At 37.2% G+C, this 8708-nt stretch overlaps 1 long non-coding RNA gene across 2 annotated transcripts; it reads left to right on the forward strand.

Annotated features, from left to right (window-relative positions):
* Positions 1-999: 999 nt before the first annotated feature.
* On the forward strand, positions 1000-7839 carry LOC118668759. 2 transcript variants are annotated; one of them, XR_004971753.1, is made up of 3 exons: positions 1000-1269; positions 2485-2748; positions 7734-7839. It is a non-coding gene; the product is annotated as an uncharacterized LOC118668759 (long non-coding RNA). The 2 variants fall into 2 exon arrangements; XR_004971754.1 differs by lacking the exon at positions 1000-1269 and adding an exon at positions 2278-2384.
* The last annotated feature ends 869 nt before the right edge of the window (positions 7840-8708 follow it).

The raw sequence follows: 8708 nt of genomic DNA on the forward strand, positions 1-8708 counted from the left end.
GTTTGTGTGTGCACACACACATCACACATATGTATATGTAAGGCATATACATTTATATATTAAGGCATATAAATATATATATTTATATATATTACATATTTGTTTGTGTGTTTGCATGCACACAACAGAGATAGGTAAAGGAAATGTGGTAAAATGCTAACATTTGGGAAATAATCAGGAATTCTTTGAGCCATTCTTACGGCTCTTCTCTGTGAATCTGAAACAATGTCAAAATGAAAAGTTAAAAGAAGAGAATAAAAACCACTTAGCATGTTTTGACAGGGGAACAGGTTGCTTAGAGGCAATAATATAGCAAGAAAAACTCAAACTAAATATCGGAAATTGCAGGTCCCATTAAAACTCAGAGAACACTATTAGTCTATGTACCTTTATATGGTTATTTTTCAAAACCAAAACTAAATTTTCACTTAGGAAATCTTGTTAAATGAATTAGAACAAACCCATCCAGGAAATAGGAAATAGTAAATTCTATGATATTTTACCGGGTATTTGTTGGCAAATGCCAACTTGCCTTTAGTGTATTAAATAGGATAGTGTTCGTTTATTTTCATGAACCTTGATACTTTTCAGCTGTTTATTTTATTAATCTACTTAGTTTTCTTTTTCCTGGTGATGAAAACACTGGGTCTTGATAATTTCAGATCGAACAGAAACCACATAGTGGATTCTTTATCGATATGTTTCCTTGTTAAATTCGCTAATTTTTATGAAACATTAAATGTATTATCTAACAGGAAATGGTCTTACATTATATTTCACCAAATCTTTCCCTCCAAACATTTTCCTTCCTTGCATCAGACAATTCTTGCTTAGTATATATTTTCTCACAAGACCCCACCTTTCTTGCCCACCGACCCACATGCTTCAGGATAGGCAATCTCATTCCTACTTCCAGGGGGAAAGAACTAATTCAATCACGGTGATCCCATTTCCCTGGCCATTGCCTGGTTTAGGAATTAACATTTTCCTTTTAGCCAAAGAAAAATGCTGATTTAAATTTAAGGAGCATTTAATTCACTCCCGAGGAAAGGACGTTTCTTCTCATCACTGTGGAGTCGGACTTTGACACCTGGAACTGTGCAGCTATCTGGTGAAGCTGGTGAGAGATGGGAGGATGGAAAAATGAAGAGGCTTTGAATCCTCGCTGACACTGATGAACTGCTGCCTCAACCAGCCCTGGCACCTGAATTGCCTTTGCGCTGCCAGATATTATAGACCCTTATGGCTGGGAATCTGTGTTACTTGAAGGTACATACATGCTAACCTCTTACTCTACAGGGTGTCCCAAAGAAATGACTGCACACTTTAACAGCTGATAGCTCCATTTTGAAAATGAAATGTATTTTAATAAACACTGCATTTACTAGTATAATTATTCAGAATGTATGTGTATAAATTTTGGGGGGACACCCTACATATTCTGGAAGTTTTCTACAAAATTTTTTTAATTACATGATTTATTATTAAAAGACAGTCAATGCATCAAACCAACTAGATGATACAGGCTTTTATATTTTATTTAAATTAACCACAAAAATGCAGATTCCTTGAATCATAATCATAATCTTACTCATCTTTTGAGATATATAATAACATTTTAGAAGGGAAATTTGTGGTAAGGAAGATGGAGAAATGCTGGCTATATAGTGGAAGTAATGATATTTACCTATTTCATAAGTGATAGTGAGGATTAAATGAGTTACCATATTTAAAGCTCAAAGAACAGTGGCTGATAGGTAGTGAGTTCACAATGATTGTTAACAATAGCAATAATAATAATAATAATAATAATGACAATTTCTTCTCATGCCTTTTATTACTAAGAAACTTATCTCAATTTTAAATTGCTTTTATTCTAAGTCACAGACTCTTTGAGAAGCAAAGAACAGTGTCAATGAATTCAACTCGTGAGAGTTTTAGGGAGTAAATATTATAACTCTCAGTTCTTAGATGAAAAAGTCAAAAACTTGAATCATATTGATGGAACCATCTGCACACTACTTGCAAGTACACTTTTGGTCACCATACTGATATCAGGTCCAACAGAACAAAATTTAAAATTCTGAAGGACAGCATGATGTAGTATGGCATTTACCAAGTTGTGAGTCATGCTATAACAGTAGGTTGTGAGACCAATTTAGTGGGCTTGCAACCAGAATTTGAAATAACTGAACTAAAATAGAGTAAGATGAGTGAAATCCAAGTGAATTGCATGTATAAAGGTAGATATTGTTTTATGAAACTTTGTTTCAGCAATGTACGTGTGTCTAGGATTACATAACAAAGAGTTGTTCTCACCGTGAGTTTTGGTCATTGATGTGGTGAAAGATATGAGCTCTCTGGCAAGACAGACTTGGCTTCAGGTATCTAACTCGTTGGCTTATTATATGGAAAAGGGCATGAAACTGTGCCTGACAGTAAGAAGTCAGACTAATGTCCCTTCTTTCCTGCCTCTGTCCTCAGGCTCCCTACCCGCCTTCCTCATGTGGACTTGAACTTATGAAACCATAGAGTAAAGCAGCGCTGGCATTAGCAAACAGAGTGCCTTCCAAAGAGCAGATATAACTGTTTTAGGTATTATGTATTCATCCAAGCTTGAAACACCAAGAGCACATTGAGTGATCTGAGTCCCGAAGCAAGAAAAATCAATTTTATTTAAACTACAACCAACAGTATCTCCCGTGCTCCTCACAGCGAAGAAATCACTCTTCCTTTATTCTTAAAAGAGTAGGTATTTGGGTAAAGCTATTGATTGTTTTCAATTTGGTTACCTCGGCAGAGTGGCACACCATCCATTAAACATGGGAGTGTGAGGACAGTGGGCCACCCTGGCACGCAGAGCAGCTGGGCAGACTGTATGCTCAGGTGCCACCTGGCCACCTGCGCTGAGGCCACTGGATGCACCAGCTCTTCCTGTCAGTCGTGAAAGAGGGAGAATGAGAGGGTAAATGTATTATCACATGGTGACCATTGCTTATTCCACAGAGTCCATATTACCATAGGAACGCATCGTTTGTTTTTCCTCCAAGTCTAATCCTTTTACTTCATATTACTTACCTTAACTCTTTATGTACTATGTGGAATTCTTCTGTGAATCCCAGGGAGAAGAAACAAAACATATTATTTGATTTCACTAACACAGTATTGAGGAAAAAAGAGAGAGAGAGAGAGAGAGAGAGAGAGAGAGAGAGAGACTGATTCTCCTTCCTCCCTCCCTTCCTCCTCTCTTACTGTTCCTCTTCCTCTCTCTCCAGTTTCATTTCCTCTTCCTCCCTCACCTCTTTCCTTTTCTTCTCTGATAACATTTGTGTGTGTGTGTGTGTGTGTGTGTGCATGTGCCTGAACTTAGTGAAACTGCTGAGTTAGTCAAGGTAGGAAGTCAAATGGGTGCCTTTTGCCTCTAGAAAATATGAAAGCATGTTCCCGCCACTGAGCTGGCCCCCATGGCGGCATCAAGTGCAGCTGATGGGGAGGCAGGGAAGCACATTACCACTTCAACGCTGTCATTACCAGCAGGTTTCACTGTGAACTCAGGCATCCAGGAAAGCAGGCCGGAGGGAAAAGGGGTCAGGGTGTGGGGCAGATGGGCCAGGAGAGAGGGGAATAAAAAGCAGGATTTGGGGGGGAGGTTGTTTAAGAGGCTGACCAGAATGGTGGTGATATTAGTCATAGAGGAATTCAATTTGAATGCAAATCATAATCCTGCTTTCATTTTTATTTATTTATTATTTTTTTAGAGAGAAAGAAAGGGAGGGGGGAGAGAGAGGAACATCGATGTGAGAGGGAGACTTCAATCAGCTGCCTCCTGTACTCCCCCTACGGGGGATCAAGCCACAACCTGGTCAAGTGTCCTGACCAGGAATTGAACCAGCAACCTTTTCCTGCATGGGATAATGCACAACCAACTGTGCCACACTGACCAGGCCAATTCAGCTTTCATTTGAAAGGTGATCAAGATAGCCACTGGTTACCCTGTAGGCATATATTTGGGAAAACAAAGGCTCAGCCACACCTGATGGCTTCAGTTCATCAATTCATGTACATTTTACATCTGTCAAGACAAGCTCTTCTCTCTAGTTATAAACATCAAGATGTATAGTATGTACCAGTGTAATCTCAGAGATCAGCTCATTTTATTTTTTCTTACTGCTTACGAAGAAACTCATTTTAAGATATTTTCCTCCTTGATATAAATTTTAAGTTTATTTTAAATAAATCACTTACTTAATATAGACACATTAATTTAGTTCATAATACAGCTAGTTGTCAAGTGCTGTGTTCTCTTACAACAGGAGAAGCTGGCTTAGGAGAAGGAGGAAAGTTCAGAAATGGGTTTTGCTTTCTTCATTCCATGATACCTAGCTTTCTTCTCATGGACACTGAGCTCTTAACTGAGAGTAGTTATAATCATTTTTGTCTGTTTCTGCGAAGTCTGTTTTCTGTCTGAATTCTGTTGTGCAGCATATCCGATAAGCAGATCCCTAAGGAGTTCAAAGTCAGCTCGTTAGTTCCTGGATGTGTCGCAGGCCCTTGTTAATCCAGTTATGCGAAGCAGGTTACTCATTTTCCCATTTCTACTCCAACCTGCCTGTACGAAGGCTTCTAATTTTATTGCAGAATGATCCACTTAATAGCAATAGAGAAATCATTAGTATTATTATCTTTGAATGCAACAGTGGTTAAGAGTAATTCTAAGCCAAGTGTTACAGAAAAAAAAATAAGCGGTATATAATGGCTATGCTACCATTCCCTACAGGACTATCTATTTTCCCAACAACAAAAAAGTCTAGTGCTTCCCCAAGTTATTTTTTAAAGGGCTTAAGCAGTCATTCAGATAATCAGACTTCATTGCTGTGAAATTTCATCAAAGTGTACTCAATCCTTGAACTCATATCTGGGTCCATTTTGCCAATCAGATAAAACTTCCTAGGCTTTTTCCTAGAGGCATGGGGGTTAACTTGATCTTATTGCACTGCAAAAGATTTTGTGCTACAAACCATTTTTCATAAAAGCTATTTGTTGTGTTAGGAGCACTCCAGACAGGCTCCTTGTTAAAATAGATTAGGGGGTGGGATGGCTTGCTCTGCTTTGTCACTTTGGATGAAATGAAAAATTCTTAGAAATTCATACAAGCTAACTGCAGAAGAAATGAAAAGGCAGAAAAAGAATACAGGGAAAATTAGCATCTTAGGAAGTACAAATGTCATTTCTCATGAACGGACCAATAATTATTTAAAAAAAAAGAAAAGGAGGGGGAAAAAAAATAACCCTAAGATAACCTCTGACTTGGAAGCACTTGCAATTCATTTGTCTTAAGATTGCCACCGGCTTCTTTTCATGTTTGGGTCATAGAGGTTGACGCCAACGGAGTCCTTTCTTCTTTCCTCTGTAAAGGTCAGCCACCCATGTCAGGCCCACTCACTCCCGTAGCCCCACAAACAGCCTTTGCATCGAAAAAGCACTAGGTGGTGCCCATTTTCTTTGCCGATGAAAGAGCTGGATTTCCCCAGGGGAATCACGCAGGGAAGTTCATCAGCCCGGAGCCCCACACCGTGCGGTCCCCTCCTCTAACAGATGACCAGGAGCGGGGTGTCACGTTCTGTTATTTCCCTGAAGCATCCTGGGGCTTGCCCGGTGGAGGACAGAGCTTTGGTTTGGGTGACAGTGCTTTTAAAGGTGAAGTTGGGAATGGAGGGATGGTGGTGGCAAGCAGCTTTGAATATTCTCTTTGAAAAGAAAAGATAAAGAGGAATGAAGGCTGCAACTCTGCCATCTGTGTCTCTAAAGAAGTGGGAGCATCATATCGTTGCCAAGGCTTCCTTTCCTCCTGCCAGATCATCTGACAACGCAGTGCATGTGCTAGTTTAATGTTTCTCATTTTTACCCAGAGTCAAGTTGTAAGAATCATAAAAGAAAATAAAGGCTAATTTTAAATTTCAGTTTGCTTCCTCAAGAAAAGAATGTTTTGTCAAAGGAAGTATGGTGCAACTGAGGAATTTGCATGCCTGTATATACTGTGTGAAGAGGTAGCTTTATAACACTGGGTTTATTTCTTAAAAAAAAAAATCTTATTAGGCACGCTTAACAGATTGTTGCTTTGTGTGCAAGGAGAGCAAATAATTGGCTAAGAAGATGTTTTCTTCTGGAGAATTCTATCCAGGCGCTATGCCCATCAGATTTGTTTTAGAATTTAGAAGCATTCAGAAAGTTTTTGTTCTTGTAAAGGTCTGGTAGCTGCAATTGGGCGTGATCATACTATTGCCAGAAAATGAAAAGAAAAAAAGAAGATACTGATTTTTTTCCTAGTTAAAATATGCCAAATCATTGTCTATCTATGACCTATTCTCAGAAATTTGGCTGAATGGGGTCAGTTTGTTCAAATATATTTATTTTGTTTTAAAGGAGGCAAGAGAATAGTCTTTTTGACTATCAAAAAGTAGACTTGTACTAAAACCTAAATCCAGATTCCTAGTTGGTGAACCATACTCCAAAATAAAGGGAAAATAAAGATGGGTAGTAGTTTTAAAAAGTTGAAAAAAGAAAAAGGCTTTATCATGAAACTCCGAGAATTATTTCTGTGCTCTCGCTGCCCTGTCATATGTCATGACATGTGGCAGGTTGACTGCTCATTAATTCTATTTATATCAGTATGATAATCCACCCCACTGAGTACACATGTGTTAAAATATTCATAAATTATGTTTATTGCGGACAAATATACATTAAATGCCAAAAGAAGACCATTATTTAAAGACAAAACTAGTCAAACTCAAACAAGCATTGCCTTTTTACTGTCAGCCCGTACATTACGTTTTATCAAATTCGCATTAATTGCCTCTCCTTCCAGTGCCTCATAGGGAATGTTTATTTTTTATTTTTAAAATGTGCAAAAGCAATAGGTTTCTCTGAAAAGAATAGACTTTGGAAACAAAAGCTGTTACGTTATTTCAGACAAATAATAACATCGACCGGAACAAACCATCGAAAGGCACTTCTGGCCTTCAAATTTGGTGAAAATATGACATTTAAACCCTAATACAGATTTTGAATTTGAGGGTGTTTTTCATGACCCCGAAGCCCAGATTAAATAAATCAGGGACTTCTTGATAAAAGGCTGCAAATAGCAATTTTAAGTTTATACATATTTTGAAACCAAATATGTAAAGGTGGTTGAGAAAATCTAGGACGTTGAGAGTTGAAACCAATAATTAAAACGTGCTGCAGCCCACTGTGCTTTGGAACTTATTGCTTCCAAACGAAGCAATCCTGACCTGCTCTATTTTGAGTGATTTCAGGAAGTTGAAGAAGTCGAGGTGATTATTCTTTTTACAAGCTGCCTGTGCTGTTACAGACCACAGTTGAAAAGTTTGAATTCCTTGTCAAAATCCAAAGTGGTTTTAGTTAAAATATATTGCCTAGCTTATCCAATTCATCACATTCTGAATTAATGCCACGAAAACATCGAGGATTATTAATTATTAGGACCACACTTCAGGTATACCTAAAATAATGGTCCTTTAAAAAAATGAACTGTGTGCTGGCCTAATAGCCTATTTACAATACTCTCTAGGAAACTGTTATAAATTTTCAAAACTTTAATTATGCGTAAAGGGACACTCTTTTTTGTTTTCTGGAGAGAATGACAAATGATGAGTAAAACAAAATAGGAAATTCTGATTTCATTTAATTGTTATCATATGCTTTTTAAAAAGGGGAGCAGGAAAGGACACCCAGTGAAAATGAAGTACTTTTCTTACGTTCCCAATATAATGCTGCAAGAGTGAAGTCATCACCCTTGGATTGCATGTTAACTTCAGGTAAGATATCTGTTATTTGTTTTTAAGTTTCGGCTTTATTGAGGTGTAATTGACAAAATTGTAAGATAATTTAAAGTGTACACAGTGGTCATTTGATATATGTATTCATTGTCTAAGAATTCCTCCCATCTAGTTAATTAACACATCCATCACCTCACATTTTATCCTTATCTTTTTTGGGGGGAGGGTGGTGAGAACACTTTAATTCTACTCTCTTAGCAAATTTCAATTATATAACACAGTGTTATCAAGTATGGTCACCATGTTTACATTAGGTTCTCAGACCTTATTCACCTTATAGTTGAACGTTTGACCCCTTTTACAAACAACCCCTGCCTATCTCCTTCATCCCCAGCCCCTTACAATTAATATTCTACTCTCTGTTTCTATGAGTTTGACTTTTTTTTTTTTTTTTAAGATTTCACATAAAGGTAAAGTTTCCAATATAGTGATACCTCACAGAATGTTTTACTTTCCACTTTCCCTTGGAAGAAAATTACATCATTTAAAGAAACTTATGGGCATGGGAATTGATCCTAAGAAAATAATTCAAAATGTGGGAAAAGCCATATGTATAAAAACTGTCTTTATAATGTTAAATATAATAGTAAACATTGGAAGGTATTTTAATATCTAGTAATGGAAGCATAGTTAGAAAAATGATAATCACCTGATGAAATATTATACAGTCAATAAAAGTATGGGCACATAGCAGTATGGGAAATGTATAATAAAACATTAAATGAAAAAGTCAGGATATAAGATTAGGGTATAACATAATTATAATAGTGTTAAGATATACAAATAATAAAATGTTAAAAGAGGACGAACAAAAAGCTATTCATTAAGGAGTAAAACTGATTTTTTGCC

The sequence above is a fragment of the Myotis myotis genome, unplaced genomic scaffold (assembly GCF_014108235.1).
Source record: "Myotis myotis isolate mMyoMyo1 unplaced genomic scaffold, mMyoMyo1.p scaffold_m19_p_14, whole genome shotgun sequence".
NCBI classification, from domain to species: Eukaryota; Metazoa; Chordata; class Mammalia; order Chiroptera; family Vespertilionidae; genus Myotis; species Myotis myotis.